We start from the raw sequence: 20,260 nt of genomic DNA, 5'->3' as shown, positions 1-20,260 counted from the left end.
TTTCATCAGCGTGATTCTCTGATTAATGCCCATATTCCTCACTAGCCTGTACTCCACAATCTTGTGCACTTTTCCATCACTGTATCCCCAAGGACAGTAGGTATGAAATGCTCATTAAATGTGTAACCTGTCCTTTTTCTGTAAGAACTATCTTAGACAGCTGGAATCTATGGCATGAATCAGAGACGAAGCTACCGAATCCTTATCTTCTTAAGCATTGAACAAACCTAAGAATTGATTATTCATTCAATATTTTTACCTCCTTAAGTATAAACTCAAATTGTGCAGTATCCAACAGCAACTAAAAGAGGATCTTGGGATTGTACCTAGAGTCTGAGAATCTGGTCCTTGATTTGATGAAGATGTTTATTGTTTGGGTTATAGGCTAGACATAGGAAGAGAAGAGTTTCCAATTTATTAAATGTGTAGAAAATATTGATGAAGTGTGAGTTCTTAAATACTTTCCTTCATTTTCATTTATTTTAAGCATTTATGAAGTAATAAGCAGAATGTGTATTGGTAACAGCACGATAAATTATAGGACATGTATGCTACAGAGTTAAGTACAACTAAACTACTAAATATGACAACTGGATCTGACATGAAATGTCGCCTGTGATATACAGTTGAAAAAAGAGCAGCCCTTGGCTGACATGTGGGAACTTGGATTTTTTGAAGTTCTGCCATTTCGAGAGCCGATAAAAATGGTCTGATAATGGCTTTTCTGTTTGTACAATGTGGCTTATGATCAACCATTGCTTTCCTTTTGGGGAGACTGAAATTTGGGTAGGTTCCAGGCTTACACACCAGCTCCCAATAATTGCCGTGGGTACTGAGCTGCTAACAAGCTTCCCTGGTTGGCAACATCTCACTCATGCTGTCACAACCCACTGCTGGGGTAAGTAAACGTGTCCCATGTGCGGCCTCTTGGAAGGTTCTGCCTGGTTTCCTCCAGACTTTGCACCTCTCCCCTTGGCTGGTTTTGCTTTCTATCCTTTTGCTGTAATAAATTATAGCCATGAGTACTAGTATATGCTGAGTCCTCCTAGCAAATTACTGAAGCTGGAGTGGTCTTGGGGTGCCCAGACACAGCAGAGGAAAGGGATACCCACACGAACATGTGGCACTGCCAACCAGACCTGGGACTCTTCTGTTCCTTGTAAAGGCCAGAGGGTATGGCCGGCACTCAGTTTTCTGGACTGTCCACTACCGAGGCCCAGGGAGACTAGACCAAGCTTCCAAAACAGCAGTGAGTGACCGTATCACTGATGTCCTGATTCCCTGTTCAGCCTGCCAGCTGCCGCCAAGCTAAACTATTTCAAACAAAATAAACAACATGTTAAAAAAGAAAAAGTAGAGAGAATAAAAAACTGCCATTATTTGCTGCAATTGGCTTATGGGCACAATTACTTCTCTAAGAAAGAGTGAGAAAATAGGATAAGGCAAAAATATTTAGAAGTCAAAGTACAAATAGTCAAAATCAAAAATTTAAGACCATAAATACTGTCAAAAAGGTCACAGCTGATAAGGTCCAAGGTCCCTGGCAGCTGTTCTAGTACCACACATGCACTTCCTTGCTTTCCCGGCCCTCCGTCTGGTACCTCAGGGTGTCGGGCATGTCCAGAATGACGATGCTGTATGAGTGTATGTCAGGGGCGTTTCTGGTGCTTCAGTTACGGGGAAGCCTGCAGAAGGCCATTTAATATATTGATTTCTAAGTTTCTCCATCAGAAGGAGACCATGACAACCTGGAGAGGGGCTCAGTTTTCAAGGGAAACTGCAGTGGCGACTTACCATGTGTTTTCCAGGACTTATCAGGGAAGGTATTTATTTACATAGACAATTTTTTTCAGCTTCACATTTGCCTAACTAAAAAGCAAAAGGCAACCTTGTAAGGACTTCCACCTGTCTATATACTACTTGTAATTCAAGAAACATTCTGGTATTAATTGGCTTTCATTTTTGGACAGGGGACAGCTCTACACATTGACAATTAATTCCGTGGTAGAAGCCAGGCTTGGTTCCAATTGTCAGGCCTGATCTCCCCTAGAAGATCTGACCCTCCAGAATTCACACCCAGAGAACGGCGGGAATCCTGGCGACCTTGGGGTCAGACTGCAGCAGGCCGGCCTTGCCTAGATGATGTTGACTCCGAGTGTGCTTCCTCAGCAGCTACAAGGCACTGCGGAAGCATCCAGAGCCTGTGTGAAATGCCTGTAGCAGGTCAACCAGAGGGAGTATGAGAAATATGCCTTTCTTCCTGCACACCATGATCACAACACCAGAAAAGCTAAATAAGCAGTTACTTTTCCCACATATGACTCACAACCAGATAGGTAAACCGTTTGTTTCTGGTAAGTTATGACCTTGCGCAGTCAGGTCAGACAGTGGTCAGGGACAAACACGGAAAACAGATGTGGCTGAAGATAAAAGCAGAGAACTCTGGCAGACTGAGGTTGCCCCTGGAGGGGTGCAATCCAGGAGAACACTGGCTCCCCGAATGCAGGCTCGACTGTCAGGCACAGACATAGGAAGATGAAGATGAGGCTGACTCACTGTAAAACAGCAGTTAGTTTTATGATAGGATAAATCAAGGGCTTGAGTTGTTTATATGCCTGAGAAAGTAAGACTCTTGGTAAAGAAGATTACAAACTGAGTCAACGTAGTAAAATCCTCAAATTAGAACTGGAGTTTATGTAAAAAATAAACTCAACTAAAAACAGGTCCATTAGATGATTAGAACTTTAGCCATGGTATTCATGCTCTGAGTAAACTAATTTGGAGCAAGCTCTAGGCCAACATGCAAAAGGCAGAAAAACAAAACAAAACTTGAAGCATCGCTTATGAGGAAGAGTTTAGAAGACGGAGATTTCTAGCATGAAGAGAGAAGGCTGAGGAGAAATTTCATTTTCAGCTGTGAGGGATGAAGAAATCCAACCCCTGTCCTCCCTGCCCCACCCCCATGAAGCGGACACGTGGCAGCGAGGGGGACTGAAGAACACCTTGCCTGAGAGTCTTGAGATGGGGCTACTGTGTTACAGGGCAGGCTGCAGAATAGTCTGGTGTGAACAGTTTTTTAGAGACACAGCTTTACCTGAGAGAACAAGGAAGTGTTGAAAGCAGTACCCTTCTCAGGGTAGGTTCTCAAGAAAACCGTTGATGAAAAAAGTAAAGCAGAGGCTCTCCAGGGATGCTGAACAACACGATTCTTAGGGGTCTTAGGGGAAGGGGCACACAGCTCTGGATGAACGAATCCCTGAGTTATGTTGATCAAGCACTTACTACATATAAGGAACTGCATCAGCTCTGAACAAACTCCGGTTAGCTTAACCCACTTATTTTTCTATTAAACCAGGGGCTTTAAAGTCATGGTCTCTCAGACCCTGTGGAGGCATCTCATGTAATCTGTGAAACAACTAGACTTGATGGCCCATGGGGCCTCAAAGAGGACCATGACCCAGAAAACACTAAGATCCAACTTTCTGTAATTAAGCACTCTTGTCTAGCTCAATGGGCCCATGTTTTTTGTACTTCCAAAATCACACCTTTTTTCTATTGTTTCTCCAGTCTAGAATTCTTTTTACTTCAAAGTCCTAGCAAGGGGCGGTCAGCTCCTGCCTCCTGCGTGGAGCCTGCCCCAGTCACCTCCGCCCCTCCACTGTCTCTCCTGCTCTGGACTCAGATCCCATCAACCGTCTGTTTCACACATCTGGCTTTTGTTTCCTGGCTTGGCCCTTTGACTAGTTTTCCATGGTGGCTGCAACAAATTACCACAAACTCAGTGGCTTAAAATGACACAAATTTATTCTCTTGCAGTTCCAGAGATGAGAAGTCTGCCACTGGTCTCACTGGGCTAAAGAAAATCAGGGAGTCAGCAGGGCTGGGTTCCTTCGGGGGCATCTAGGGGAAAATCTGTTCTCTTGTCTTCTTCAGCATCTAGAGGTTGCCCGTGCTCCTTGGCTCGTGGACTGTCCCATCTTTACAGCCAGCAGTGGCCTGCTGAGTCTCTTCCATGATGGGTTTCTCTAGTTTTGACTCTTCTGCTTCCTTCTCAGTTTAAGGATTCTTATATGAATATACTAGACCCACTAAGAAAATCCAGGATAATCTCCTTACTTCAAAGTCAGCTGACCAGCAACATTAGTTGCACCTGCAACCTTACTCCCCCTTTGCTACCATGCCCCATGTTGAAGAGATTAGGCCATGGGCATGCTTGAGAGAGGGGGTGGGAATGCATTATTCTGCCTTTTGCAGATCTGCAGCTATACTTTTTCATACATATACGTCCAATCTTCCCAATGTGACCAGTGACAAGTTCCTTGAATGTGGAGGTAAATTTCTTCATGTTCCCTAGCACCTAACAGTATGTGATAAGGGGCTGTTCAGGAGGGCTGTTGACTTGTCCAAGTAGACACACAAACAACTTAGGAAAGCAACTTGATTCTCAACCAAGGGCTAACCAGCTTTGCATCATGCAGTAGATCTTAATTCTGAAGGCCTTTCTATAGGGTGCTATAAATGGCCACCCCTTTCTTCCATTACCTGAGTCAGCTGTATGCAGCATTAGCCACTGGATGGCCACGTTGCAGTCTCTCAGGCAGTTCAGAAGCCTTGGGATATTGTCCAGAACCATCTCCTCCCTCAAATAACCTTCTTTCAGAAATTGTTGCACTTGAGCATGTACTCTTTCACTGACAGTTGCATATCTGCTTGCCTTTGAAAATTAAAAAAAACACTGGAATTATATGAAAAAAGAGAAAATTATTTATCTTGAAAGTGAATCACATTCAGATTGATCCCTTGACAGATAACATTTCTACATTAGATGAGTAACATACAGGCTACAGTGGATAAGGCTCAAAGGCGAGTGGTTTATTGGACACTTTTGAAAGAGCACTGGACTTAGAATTAAGAGAACTCTAAATCCGAATTCTGGCTGTGCTTACATTAACTATTGGTGTGAATTCAGATTTAACCTTTGCATGTTGGTTTCTTCAAATGTAAACTGGAGAAGAGAATCAAGCGGTTCCTAGGACCCTTTCTATTCTTAACTTGGACAGAAAAGAGACATAAAGGGAGCAGCTCGATTGCCTTTCTCCCTGTTATTGCCGATGAGAGAGCAGAGCAGAGCAGAAACCTCAGGAGATGAGACTTCTGCAGGCATAGGAAAGCTTGACAAAGTACACTGCGGGAGGGCAAAACTGAATTTTCAAACCAGCCTTTTAAAAATTTGGTTGTCTGCTTTACCTGAAGCAAGAGTTAAATGTTAAAACAGCCTTAACCTAGTCAGTTTAGTTTAAAACTATTATAAGGTGTTTCATCAGAAGACTTTGAGAACCTCTTAAAATGTTGCCAATAAGCAATTGCAGTTTTAGAAAGTAATTTAAGTAATGAAAAATTAATGCTATGATGCCAGTAAGCATAGGAAGTGACACTTTCTCTAATATATTTCTAGGAGATATGCCAACGGTGATACTGTCTTTTGTGAATTATTTATGGAATTCAAGTTATTTGAATAAAACATGCTGAAGTTGAGTCAATATTGCTCCATCCCCACTAGAAACTGAAAAACTCAGGCAGTCAGGCTGAGGAAGGCAACTGTTTAGAAATGTCAAGGGTATTTCCCTATTAAAAGGCTTTATTTTTTATTCCTCTGTTTACTCAGGTATTTTCTTCTGCCTTGTGCGCTAATCAAAGGGACAGAATGCAGCCATTTAGAGATCAATGTCTTGAGTCTTGCTGCTTATTTTGCACATCAGAAATGAACTGAAATTACAATGACAGGGCATGGTAGGGCATGTTGTACACCTTCGGTTACCATCCTCAACATTTGTCCTACTAATGAAAAGACTAAAATTCCAGCTCATTGTGAAAGCAGTTCTATCCATAGGAGAAGGTGTTTAACAAGAATAAGTGAAGCCAACTGGAGCCATATGACCTACTGATTCATCTTAGGATGCTGACTCCTCCTTAGAACCCAAGTCTCTCATTTACAAATACTCACGTAAGTTAAAAACCTGTAATCACCTATCTTATTTGGATGTGAAAAATTCACCTTTCATTAATCATTGCACTGAAATGTCTATGTGGACATCACCCAAATTCCTTGGGAAATGTACTTAACTCATTTCCTACCCCAGAAAGCAGGCTTACAGTTTTTACAGAATCCTTCTCGATTAGCCAGACCTACCTGTTCTCTGACATTTGAAAGGTCTAGAGTATTGTTTAAAGCAGTTTTTGCAGCTTTGTAAGGTTCCCAAGCATCTGCTAGATTCACTGTGATCCCCATGTAAATACTAATTACCTGAAAGAGGAGACACTCATTCAGTATTTGTTAAATACCTACTCACTTCAAGGCAAAATTAGAGAAGACATTGCCCCCTCCTTCCAGTTTAAACTCCATCCCTGAAGAACTAAGGGTTTCAAAATACATAATAGGTGAGAGTTCTTCCTTAGGAACACTTTGGAGCAAGAATGAATTGTTGCTACTAATTCATGGAAAAATGCTAAATCAAGGTTGGAAAAAAAGCAGAGACGTTGACTAGAGCTCAAATATTTTAATCTCAGCCCTTAAAAAGTTACTGAGGACCCCAAAGAATTTTTCTTTAAATGGGGGTTATAGTGAATAATATTTATCATATTACACATTAAAACTGAGAAATTAAGAAAAAATTATTAATTTAAAATAACACTAAACATGGACCTCTTCTCTCTCCTCATCAAACATCTCTGGGCCTCTGCTGGCCCCTGGCAGGCTGGGAGGCATGGGGCGCAGGACTCAGCCCCCACACCCTGCCGCTCCCCTACCGGCCTCCTGGGGCCTCCCTGCCTCAGGGTCCTCCGGGGAGCCTTCCTTGGCTGCCGCCCCAGGTCAGCCCTAGAGGGATGCTCTGAGCTGTGCACGTGCTGAGAACCATGAGACTCCAGAAAGGGGCGACAGGGTAGAGGCCGGGGGTGCCTCCCTCCAATGGCCGAGTGGACCCCGAGCTGGCTCTGCAGCTGATGCCTGCGCTGGGCTCCGGATGCAGCCCCTCCTGGTTCATTTCCATCCAGAGCTGTAGTGACAGGCTGCCAGGTGCCGCCCGGCCCTAGGCCAGACGGGCCTCCACGGGCAGGGGCCCCACGTGTCCAGCCAGCCCAGCTTGTGGCCCGTCACACCATGGCCTCTTGGTGAGCCATCCACCTGCAGCCCCTGCAGCATATCTGCCTCATGTGGCAAAGAGGACAGGAGAAATAACAGTCTGAAGACAAGGGACTGACCAACTCCTGGCGGAGGTCAGGACTTACTTGGCAGGACGGCTGGGTGGGGATGAAGCGAGGGCCAGAAAACAGGCCGATCAGGGATGGCCTGGCATGGCCGCCCCGATCCAGCATCACAGAGAGGGGTGCACAAGGGCAGGACGGCAGGTGACACGGGGGCTCCCCCAGCTGTCCCTCCAGATGGCAGAGCGACAGCAGGACCGGTCTGCTCAGAGGCAAGAGGACTTCCTTGCAGGGGCCTGAGGTTCGGATGTTCGGACAGCTCTGGAAGTTAACGGGGACAGAGCGTGTTGGGGGTTCCTCCTGACCTCCGACCTCCCTCGCATACAGGAGCGGAAAGGAGAGCAGACCAGACCCCGAAGACAGTGCCTGCTAGGAGGTCCCACGACTGAAAAGAAAAAAAAAACCCACAAAGAAAAAAGAGAAAATGCAGGACCCAAAAGCCCCCTCCCTGCAAAGCCACTTTGCCCCTAAAACAGAACTGCGTGCTCTGAAAAAAGAACCGGGGGCTCCCGAACGAGCAATACCTCAGAAATGTAAAACACGCGTGCCGACATTAACAAGACCAGCCGTGGCTCGTGGCCTGCTCAGGGCAGCTGCGGACCGCACGGCCCCCAGCGGACTCCCAAGTGGGAAACGCCCGCCGAGCACCCCCCAGCCTGCCATCCAGCAAGCGTAAGAAGGTTCCGGGCCTGTGAGCTGTCTCCCTGCCTACTCCCACCTGACAACCACCCCAAAACGTAGTGACCGAGACACCCTTGACCTGGCCTGAGGCTTTGTGCCTTGGCTGGCCCCGGGGGCTGTTTACCGCAGGTCTTGTTGGGCTTTTCACCCCACCTCCAGGCTGCTGGTGGCCAGCCAGGATGACGCGGGCCTCCCTAGAGCAAGTCCGCACCTCCCGGCACAGAAGCGGTTCTCAGAGCAGAAACAGAGGTCAAGGCCGCACACCAGCATTGTTCAGTCCGCTGTTCACGACGTGTCATTAAGAGCCCTCCGACCCGAGTGAATCCCGACGCTACCACAGCGTCCGGGGGAAGAAAGGGACCCTGTCTCTTGATGTGAATAATGGGAAGTCCTGTTGCCGAGGGCCAGCCAGGGTGCTGGGACAGGGGATGCTGTGGCTGCTTCTGCCACACAAGGACTCGCATTTCCTCTGATCTACCTTCCTGAGAATGTTATTTGAGGATATGCTTCCACAGAAGGAGAGAGGGGACTGAGAAAGGGGAGGATATGGGGCAGAGACTCCAGGAGCAGAGGGGTGGGGTGGGGGGTGGTGCTCTCAGGACAGCCCGCGCGAGGGACCGCTGGAAAGAAGGGAGGAGAAACGAATCAGGGACTTCAGTCTGGCTCCACCATTGGATGTAGGCTCTGCGGGTCGTTAGAAATCCCCTGGCGGGTAAAGAGCCTGCTGGGGTCCAGCCCAGCACTGCCTGTGGTGTAGCCCTGGGCAAGTAACTAAATGTCTTCACACCTCAGTTTCCCCACCTATAAAAGGATAATAATTGGCCCTACAGCACCATTAAATGTTCAATTAATAACTTAAAAAAAGCCCTCAGGAAAAAAAAAACAACATAAATTTTTGTTTTACATGCTAACATACATATTTTTTTAACAACAAAGGAAAAAAACCTCAAGTTTTCCCAAAAATATTTGTGAAAAGACTGGCATTGTTCTGATATTTTTTCAAGTCTCTGTAATGTCTGGCTTAACTGAAGACAGCTGGATTTACATTCTGTTTCTACTGCAGGTTCACTTGTCACGTGGCCTCTGGAATTGCCCTGTATGCTGGGGAAGAAATGAGAGCAAAATGGCAAAGAATGTCTTAATTTATTATGAAGACAGTTTTGACCTCACTGACCCCTTGAAGGTAGAGATTTCAAGGGGTCCCGAGTTCAAGTTGTAAAAATCCCTTGACTGGAGGAAACAGCATTATTTTTGCAGTTCTGTACCTACCCACTTCAGTGTGTCTAAAGCTGGGGAGCCAGTGAAGCTCTGCCAAGACTTACCTGTGAATTCCTGTGGCCTGGTGATTCTTTCTTTTTGGTGGGAGTGGATTAGGCACTGAGATTTGATCACCAAGTCCATTTCTTTCATAGTTACTGGACTAGTCATGTTTTGTTTTTCTTCCTGACTCATATTTGGTAGTTATAATTTTAAAAAGCTTGTCCATTTCGCAGAGTTTTCAAATGTACTGGCATAAAGTTGTTCATAGGTTTTCTTATACTTTTAAAAATTCTTTGTCCTAGGTCTTCTTTTTCCAACTTAATATATTGAAATTTCTCTCTTGCTCTCTCTCTGTAGTCAGTTTTACCAAATAAATATCTATTTTATTACATTTTTCAAAATAGCTTTTGCTGTATTGATCTCATTTCCTTTTTGTCTAGTTCAATAAATTTTCTGCTCGTATATTATCAACTTCCTTTTACTCTGCCTTTTCTAACTTCTTAAGCTTAATATCTAACCCATTTAATTTTAATTTTTTTCAAGTAAGTGAATTTAAGTTTCTGTATTCACCTTCAAGTTATAGTCATTTCCTATAAGCTTCACTGTGTAGCATTCTGATACGGTGCAAGTCTTAGTATTTTTTCATTTACATTGTGATTTCCTCTTTAATGTAAGTTATTTGGGAGTATATGTATTTCCAAACATTAAAAATATCTTTTTAATTTTGGTTTCTAATTCAAATGCACTATGGCAGGAGAATATAGTCCCTAGTCTAACACTGGTTTTTTTAACTTTGTTGAATTTTTGACTTCCTTCGTGATCCAATGCATATTCAACTTTTCAAATACACATGGAACATCCATTATGTATTTTGGGGGGAGCAGGATTATATATAGAAAAGAAGTACATTAAAATTTCCTATCATTAAGGAAAAAAATCAAATTTTCCACATTATTCTGAGTTTTCACACTTTATATATTTTGAGTATGTTACTGAGTGTGGATTATTCTTTTTAATATGACACACACATATGATCCTTCTTTGTCCCTATTAATGTGTTTTCTTTAAAATTCTCTGTGGTGTGATATTATTATTTCTCACTAGCTTTTTATTGGATGCCACTTGCCTGACATATCTTTTTTTTAACTCCTTTATTTCCATGTGCCAGGGTGTTTTTTTTAAAGTAGTACATCTTGTAAACATTATGTAACAGGATTTTGACCTTTCTTAATATTAAAGGCGCTTCCGTTTCTGATTATAACATTGTGGTCAAAACTTCTTTAATTATGCTTAGGCAAATGAAGTTAGACTACCAGAGTTTTCCCCTAGGTTGTTCAACTGCTAGCCCATGAGTGTGACGCACTCTTAGTTAGATAGAAAGCATCACCTCCTCTGTGTAGGCTGTGTCCTCCCCAGGAAAGCTCCTCATCCAGGTCCCTTATCATAGGTAATCTGTGATTCAATGGCTGGGAAGAAGTGAAGGAAAATCTGCTACCTGAATTACAAAATGATCTGATTCACTGTACTTTGTTAAAGTTCTATGCGCAAAGAGAATATTTCATATAAATTAAGTGTGTTAAGTCAGTTCTATTCCTTTAAGAATTACTGCTTTTAAGTGAAACATTTAAAAAGTTACAGCATATTCCTGCAGTATTTACACTTCAGCAGCCCCATCAACATTAACATAGGGATAAAACATTATAAAAGTGAAATTCTTATTCATAAAATGACAAATTAGATAAACTCTGATGGTTTAGATTCATAAAATAGAAAAGAACAAAGAAATGCTTACATAACAGTTATAATCTCAGTAGCTAAGGCAAGATATATTTTAATGCATAGTTTGACCTTCAAAGTATCCATTGAAGAGAAAAACCAGTAGGTTGGTCAGGAAATTTTACTCAGATTTTTTTCTTCTTCATGTTATGATTTATAAAATTCTCAACACACTTAAAGTAATTTTGCCAGTAATTTTGTCTCCTTATTTACAACATTTTGACCTCTGAGTTAAAGGCCAAAAGAATACAAAGTCAGTTCTGCAACAACCTCATTGTAGAGAAAAGACAGATCAATAGTAATACTTGCCCAATTATCTGGAAAGTATTTATACACTATCTCCCTCACTTTTGCTTGATGGGTGTGAAGGATGGAAGGTTCAAAGTAGAGAATCACATACAGCATGGCCGTGCTGCGATGCTCAGGCAAAGGATACGCCGAGACCTGGATCACCCGGAGGAGGGAGCTGTTACAACATCTAAATGTATACAGGTGCCAAATAAATGACCCAGTCCTGGGGCCTATCAGTCTCTCACAAGCCACCTCCTTTGAGGGTCCTGGGCACCAGATGCAATTCTCAGACTGTGGTATTATAAGGGATGCAGTGTAACCAGGGCCTTCCCTCTCCTCTCCAACCACATAATGTCATCTTTCTTCCAAATTCAAAGTCTTCCTTAAGAAAAAGGAAAAAGTTTGAACCCCATGTCTCTCACTAGCACATGTCTCTGTCTTTCCCATCACAGCCAATCTCTCGGAACTCACAGACTCATCTCTCTGCTGCCATTTGCCCACTTCCTGAAGCTTGGCCTCCACCATCACTCCTGGGATTTCCTGGGGTCACTCACACCCTCACCGTCACTCAGTTCGGTGGCCTCCTTGTCACACTCCCACTTCAATCCTCTGGGCAACGGGTCCTCTCCTCGCTGTGCTCTGCTGGCTGCTCGTCTGCCTGTCTTCTAAATACTGATGTGTCCCCAGGCTCCATAACCTCCTGCGTTAGGAATCTTTGACTCCAATGATTCTGGTTTATACTGGGTTCTGAATAAATGTCCACAAGTATTATGGAGACCTGGGATTTGCAGGTAGCTCCTGACTTTAAGTTGTCTTAAAAAAAAGGGAAAAAAAGGTCTCTTTTTTACACTTAACTTATTCATACGAAAAACAGGCTACCTAAACAATTGCACAGAGCACGTACTCACTGTGATTAATAACAGTCTATCATAAATTATCACAAGTATACAATATAAATTATCACAGGTACAGTTCTTTATTCTCTTCTAGTAAGAAAGTATATAAAATACATAAAATTATGTTCATTTCAGAAAAATAGTCAAATGATAATTTTCTCATCCTTTTAAGTAAGTGAATGATACATATACTGGAGAGGAAAGGGAGATGACTTACAAATGCTGCAGGATCTTTACAGCCCTGCTTGTGCTGCCTCCTTTGCTCGGACTGCCCTAAATGTCCCCTTTGTCACCTGTCGCAATCTTGCCGGCCCTGTTATATACTTCATGGCACCCCGTGCTTCCCCTTAGATAACACTCGTCTTGCTTTACTGTAATCCCTTTAGCTCTCTGTCTTCTATCTTTATTACAAGCTCATTACGGGTATGGCTTGCCTTCATCAGCGATGGATCCCCAGCACCGAGCACACAGACAGGCATCTAATGCACACTCAGTAACCATTTCTTGAATGAATGACTAAAAGAATGCAGCATCTTTCAAATATAACTCAAATCCCATCTCCTCCCTGAATCTCCAATTCTGCCCAAATTAACATCCCTGTTTCCTCTATTATCCCATAGCACAGTTCAAAAGGTTTTAGATAGTTTTTAGTTGCTTTTACTCTTTAAAGGAAGAAAGAAGGGAAGGAGTAATTGAAGAGGAAAGGGAAAGCAGTCTTTTGGATCATTAAGATCTTAACAGCTTTAATCTCCACCTGACTGTAAACGTCGTCAGATCTTAGTCGGCCAATGACCATACTGATGAAGGCGTCATTGATAGGCACTCTCTGGAAATAACTCTCAGGATAGTTGGGTGGTCTCTTGGCTCCTGGTTGGCTGGAATAACCTGTACTTCGGAGCAGCTTACAAATATCATCCATATTTGAATCAGCAGAAGATCGAGCAGCACTGAGTCAGGTTCACAGTGGGAAATAAAGGGTCAAACAAATGCACATATTAGAAACTTGAAAGCCCAACGAAACAGAATTCACTATACCTTGACTTTACGTAGTTTTAGATATAGCTGTGGTTTAATTTATACCCTTACGATTCAAAGTTATATTTTCAAAAAGCCTGTTATAATATAGCAAACTTATAAGATGGATTCTTATATGTCTATAGTTCTATGTAAAGGTCTATAATCCCTTTCCCAAAATCACTGGGGCTAGATTTGTTTCAGAATATGGCATTATTCAAATACAAGAAAGTAATAGGATGCTTAGATCATATGTGATATGATAGGTAGGGTCTCAGTTGGTGTTCCATAATCCACACATATTTCTGCAATAAAATTTACGAATATTCACAAGTGAGGTAAATAATGCTATCTCTAGCTTCATATCTGCTCTGATCGGGTTTAACTCCAAATGATTTCATATTAGCTCAGATTTTGCTGCCAAAGGAGTTACTTGGTGTGCATGTATTTTTTTCATGCTCTTTGGATTTCACAACTGCAGCTAAAGATTGTGAACCTGCACTGTTTCACAAATTAAAAATAATTTTTAAAAATCATGTCAGTTTCAAGTGGGATATATATACTAACTGGATTTTCTTGGCAAGGTGCACCTTCTATAGAGATTTCATCAAAACATGATTTTTAGGGTGGTTTGGAATAGTAACCCCTCAAAGAGACTCAAAGAATCTTACACTTGCAGATGACCTCCTATTTGATGTAAAAATCTCCTTTACCACAACTCTGACTTGGAATTTTTCAGTGTCAGTTCAATAATGGGTCCTCATATTCTAATGAATTGGCTGTTATACCCAAAGGGACAAAGCTAGATTGTCAAAGCTGGGCTTGATAAGCAAACTTTTTTCTTCTTCTTTATGTTATTTATTATTTTTGGTTTTCCAGGTGGTTTCCCAAATATAGGCAAGGCCATTCAAATTTCATTTTTTAAAAAGTGGGCATTAAAATAGCTCATCGTCAAACATGTGAATGAATGATACACACTGGTGGATAATCTCACATACTATTAAGCTGAAAGGCAACAAACTAGTTGAGCAGCCTAAGATTCATTTATGCTGAGGAGACAGCAGTACCAGGTGTCACTGAAAATACAAGGTCCCTAAACAATCTCCTTTTCGTTGAGGATCTGCCTCTTTGTGCCATTAATTTTGCCCCAATGTACACATTTCAAAATGTTAATTCTAGTTTGCACATCTTTAGCCCAAGTTCCTAATGGACTCCTGCTAACTGTCTGCTTTTTTCCCAGAATTTGACTATTTCTAACATGGACTTTGTATCCAGATTTTTGACGCATTAATTTAAAAAATTGGAACCTATGCACTTGGTATTGGGATTACAGTTAATTAAGTTGGCTCCTATTTTAACCCTACTTCTTGGTGTCACAGCACTGTACAGACATATGTAACTCATGATCATGATGTGTGCAGCTGTTTGTTTTCTTTCCACATATATACGGGTGAGAACTTTCAACCCAACCTTGAACGATAACTTTTCAAAGTCATCAGCCAGAAAATGACAGTGGAAGACACATTCATTTCCTTCCAAGAGCCAAAGAGCAATATTGGAAAACTTAAAAAAATAAATAAATAAACCAAAAAGAACATTCATTAGACTTCCACAATTCTCAAATTTATCTTGCAGGTAAAGAAATTTCAGATATGTAATTTATTAATGTATTCTCCCATACTGTAGGATGCCTTTTTGTTCTGATGGTGTCCTTTGCTGTACAGAAGCCTTTTAGTTTGATATAGTCCCACTTGTTCATTTTTGCTTTTGTTTCCTGTTCAAGGTATTTTTACATAAAGAATCCAACTTTTTTCCCTTTAAAAAACTGAGTCACTACGATATGAGGAGGAGCTTCCGGCATCAGCACTCTCTGGAGGACTCATGCCAGGGGATGATCATCAAAAAGCCTCCACAGGGATCCGTGCGATGCTGCGGTTGTGGCTGCGTCCACCCCATTTCCTGGACTTGCCATTGGAATGAGGAGGGAGATGTCTAGGCTGGCATGTGCATACAGTGGGACAACGAATTTGACCGGATCTGTACTGTTGGAACTCAATCAGGAGTTGGGAGGGGTGCAAGTTGTAGCGCTCCAAAATCTTACGACTATAGACTATCTACGGTTAAAAGAACATACAGGATGTGAACAGATCCCAGAAATGGGCTGCTTTAATTTGTCTGACTTCTCTCAGACTGTTCAAGTACAGTTGGACAATATCCATCATATCATAGACAAATTTTCACAAATGCCTAGGGTGCCTAAATGGTTTTCTTGGCTTCACTGGAGATGGCTGGTAATTATAGATTTGCTTTGTTTATGTCACCGTATTCCTATTATGTTAATATGTGTGCGCAGGTTAGTAGTTTAAAACCTATACATGCTTAAGGTACTCTACAAGAAGATATGTTAAAGAAATAATCAATCCTCCCATGTTTTCTTCCATATGCTACCTCTATAGCTTTTCTTCTTCCTTCCTAATTACAACCCTTAAATAGAATTCGTGCCTCATATCGAATTTACCGAGTATCATAATTCCTCCAGGTGGTAAAGATACCTTGAGACAAGTGCTGGGCATAGAAGCCACAGGGCATAAATCTGCAAAGAAGTAAAAAGCTAACCTTTTCAAAGAATATTGCTTCTCTCTCACTTACCAACTTTACATTTCCCTGTATGGCCCCGGAAGATGACTGGTTAGCCAGAGACGGGTAAGATTCCTCAAGGGAGGAACAACCTAAGACACACAGTCGCAGGGGGGCTATCAGGTGAGAAATTGGGGAACAACAGTGGTGAAGCTTAGAACCTCACCCCCCCCCCCCCCGTGTTGAGAGAAAGTTTCTGCATCCATGGATGTTTTATTGCTCTTGTCTAGCTCGGATTAGCACATTGTCTACAGGCACACACCTGATCATCTACAATTGCTCTCTTACAACACTAAACTATGTTTTCTACCTTTATCTTGTGTCTACCTACCACTTCAGCAGTTTATTAAAAATAAAAATAATAAAGGGAGAAATGTGGGATCCACATATAAATCAAGTATAAAAATCAAACGAATATTCATATTTGACCTGATTGTTTATAGTTTATAATGCGTGATCAAAACCGAAAGTTTCTGTGATGAATGCCTTTGTACTGTTCACCATGTAAGAACTTATTCACTATGTAAGAATTCGTTCACCATGTAAGAACTTGTATGTTATGCTTCAGAAGATTGGAGACTGAAGAGAACTAGGCTTGAGATGGATTAATGACTGTGCATTGAGCATTGACCCCCCTATACAGAATTTTATTGTTAACAACCATTTGATCAATAAATATGAGAGATGCCCTCTCAAAAACAAAAACAAAAACAAAACTGAGTCACTCAGTTTTAAAAAAAGACAAGCCCTCTCTCACCCACATTCTATAGTTCACAGCATTCTTTCATCTTGAGCCCTCTTGCCATTACCCCCACCCTGCTAAACAGGAAAGATGACACTTTGAGTTTTATCCCACTTTTCAGTCCTAACCTTACCCTAGACTGTAGAGCAACTTGGATTTAGTGATTCTAATGCTTGTCAGGAAACTCCCTTGTCTTTCATAAAGGGATAAAAAATGCTTATTGTCCTTTTCTGAAGCAAAGTTGTGCTCTCTGTATAGGCTTGATACAAGACCAAGTAATAGCAGGTCATAATTTTATAATGTTTCTAAAACCTGAAACTATATAGGGTCGTAGTGGGTTATGATAATTATTTAGAAGGAAATATCTTACACTCTCTTTATGTATTCTACATGCTTGAAGTTATGGATATTGCTATCTGATTGCTTGTTTTGGTGAGGAATAAAAATTGAACAACATAGTGATTCTACAACATTTTGCTATGCTGATGGACAGTGACTGTAAAGGGGTTGTGGGGGGGACCTGGTATAGGGGAGAGCCTAGTAAACATAATATTCTTCATGTAATCGTAGATTAATGATAACAAAAAAAAAAAAAAAAAGAAAGAAAAGGGGATTACTCCCTGATAGGATAAAACCACCTGCAAATCACCGATTAATGCATGCTTTAAATATCCTTAATTTTGATCATTTAAAGGGTGTCAGATGATCAGCTATGGAAGTACATTTTTCTGATAATATTCCTTTCTCTTAAAAAAAAAAAAGCAGTTCCTGTGTGGTGATCTCCAATAAGTTCTTCACAATGGTATAAAGGTCATATCAAAGGGTGGGCAAAGGGTTTGTTTGTGTTTATACAGAGGATCAAAGCCTAATTTGGCTACCCAGAAAACGAATTAAGATACGATATGAAGAAGAACTTCCAACATCAACATTCTCTGGAAGAGTCATTCCAGAAGATGATCATCAAAAAACTTCAACAAAGATCCTGGCACTGTTGCAGTTGTAGCTACATTCATCCTACCAGTTCCTGGACTTGCCATTGGAATGACGAAGGAGATATCTAAGCTGGCCTGTGCATACAGTGAAACAACAAATTTGACTGGATCTATACTGTCGGAACTCAACCAAGAATTAGGAGAAGTGCAAGTTGCAGTGCTCCAAAATCTTGCGACTATAGACTATCTACTGTTAAAAGAACATATGGGATGTGAACAGTTCCCAGGAATGTGTTGTTTTAATTTGTCTGATTTTTCTCAAACTATTCAAATTCAGTGAGACAATATCCATCATATAATTGATAAGTTTTCACAAATGCCTAGGGTGCCTAACTGGTTTTCTTGGTTTCACTGGATATGGCTGGTAATTGTAGGTCTGCTTTGACTATGTAGCTGTATTCCTATTATGTTAATGTGTGCATGCAATTTAATTAGTAGTTTAAAACCTATACATGCTATGTTACACTACAAGAAGATGTGTCAAAGAAATAATCAATCTTCCCATGTTTTCTTCCGTCTGCTACTTCTAAAGCTTTTCTTCTTCCTTCCTAATTACAACCCTTAAGTAGAATTTGTGCCTCATATCGAAATTACTGAGTATCATAATTCTTCCAAGTGGTAAAGATACCTCATGGCAAATGCTGGGCATAGAAGCCACAGGGCATAAATCTGCAAAGAAGTAAAAAGCTAACCTTTTCAAAGAATATTGCTTCTCTCTCACTTACCAACTTTACATTTCCCTGTATGGCCCCGGAAGATGACTGGTTAGCCAGAGACGGGTAAGATTCCTCAAGAGAGGAACAACCTAAGACAGGCACAGTTGCAGGGGGGCCAACAGGTGAGAAATTGGGGATCAACAGAGGTGAGGCTTAGAACCTCACCCCCCCTGTTTTGAGAGAAATCTTCTGCATCCGTGGATGTTTTGCTGCCCTTGTCTAGCTTGGATTAATACTTAGTCTATAGGCACAGACCTGATCATCTACATTTGCCCTCTTACAGCACTAAACTATGTTTTCTACCTTTATCTTGCATCTACCTACCACTTCAGCATTTTATTTAAAAAATATTAATAATAATAATAGGAGAGAAATGTGGGATTTACATATAAATCAAGTATAAAAATCAAACGAATATTCATATTTGACCTGATTGTTTATAGTTCATGATGCGTGATCAAAACCGAAAGTTTCTGTGATGACTGCCCTTGCACTGTTCACCATGTAAGAACTTATTCACTGTGTAAGAACTTGTTCACCATGTAAGAACTTGTTCGTTATGCTTCAGAAGATTGGAGACTGTTGAGAATTAGGCTTGGGGTTGATTAATGATTGTGCATTGAGTCCTCTATACAGAATTTTATTGTTGTTAACAATCATATGATCAATAAATATGAGAGATGCCCTCTCAAAAAAAAAAAAGAATAAATGTCTTTTCATATAAGAACTAACAAATGACCATTAAAGGTTGAGGATATATGCTTGAAATCAAGTATGTTTTCGTAAACTTAAGATGGGGTATAAATTTCATTTTGAGTTGTTAACTAGGAGGCACTTGCAAAACAAAATTAAATTGAAAGGGAGTTTGAATGAGTTGAAACTATCAGCCACTCACTCAGTATGACCATGGGCAAGATGCTTAACTACTGTGCACTGCCCATTCCTCACATCTATAAAATTGGGATTGTGATACTTGTGTGTATGAAGTTGTGACTCACTCGGATGAACGGTACTGTGCAAGTGTGAAGTGTTTGTCAATAACAACAATAATCCTCATCACACTCCCTCAGTATGATCTGTGTTGAAATTGAGCAGTGCTTAAAAAGATTACCTATGAAATCATGTCCTCAGTATTTATGTTGTTACATGCTCTCTTAGCATCAATACTTTTCCTTCACAACATGTATCATGGCTGGTGATAGTGTATTTGTTTGACTGAATAATACTTGTTTCCTCCCAATGAGATCCCAGTCCCCATGAGAACAACAGGGGCAAGTTAGTCTGTTTACTATTGCATCTCCAATGCCCAGCACAGTTCCTGCACGTGGTAGGCATTTGGTAAGTATTTATCAAGTGGACAAATTAATGAAAAAGTAAATAGTGCATTTTTCTATGAATTCTACCAAAACAAAACAAAGCAAAAAAAAAAAAAAGGCTAAAACAATAAAACAAAACCCTAGAGAGGCAAAATTAGCAGTTTGGTTCTGTCCTCCAGTATGGGAATGTTAATGTGCTATGCTGTATAAATAAGTGATTCCTGTTGGTCATAATCCTGTAGTGGGAATGAAGCCATGAGAAATTATTGGAGTGATTTTCAACAGCATAAATATTTAGTAACAGATGCACATAGATGGCAGATTGCCTCATTCCAGTGCCATCTGTTAGACAACTGTCTATTCTAATAGGACTGATCCATTGGAACTAGACCAATAGCACTCTCTCAGATGTTTTAAGTTTACTTTCAAAATTCTTATGAAAGCCTTGAACGAGGAAAGATGTTTCCATGTCTGGTTGGCTGGTGCTCAGTAATGGTGCATTACAACACCTTGGCAAACTGTGAAGTCCATTTGATGTGTCATAATGCTCCACAAGGAAGTGTCTCTCTTAAGTGTTTTGTCAGAAGTCAAACTAAATAATGGCACTAGAAACTCACTCAGGTACAAATAATTGGGTCCAACAGAGTTCAGTGCAGATTGTGCAATTGACAACAGA

At 41.2% G+C, this 20,260-nt stretch overlaps 1 long non-coding RNA gene across 1 annotated transcript; it reads left to right on the top strand.

The window, feature by feature from the left end:
• Window positions 1–397: 397 nt before the first annotated feature.
• Window positions 398–20,260, top strand: LOC140849296 (uncharacterized). Its single transcript, XR_012131038.1, has 4 exons — window positions 398–3,136; window positions 5,666–8,318; window positions 9,008–14,816; window positions 14,965–20,260. It is a non-coding gene; the product is annotated as an uncharacterized lncRNA (long non-coding RNA).

The sequence above is a fragment of the Manis javanica genome, chromosome 4 (assembly GCF_040802235.1).
Source record: "Manis javanica isolate MJ-LG chromosome 4, MJ_LKY, whole genome shotgun sequence".
Taxonomy (NCBI): domain Eukaryota; kingdom Metazoa; phylum Chordata; class Mammalia; order Pholidota; family Manidae; genus Manis; species Manis javanica.
Note: the sequence above shows the minus strand (reverse complement) of the source record. Positions and strands in the feature narration are given on the sequence as shown.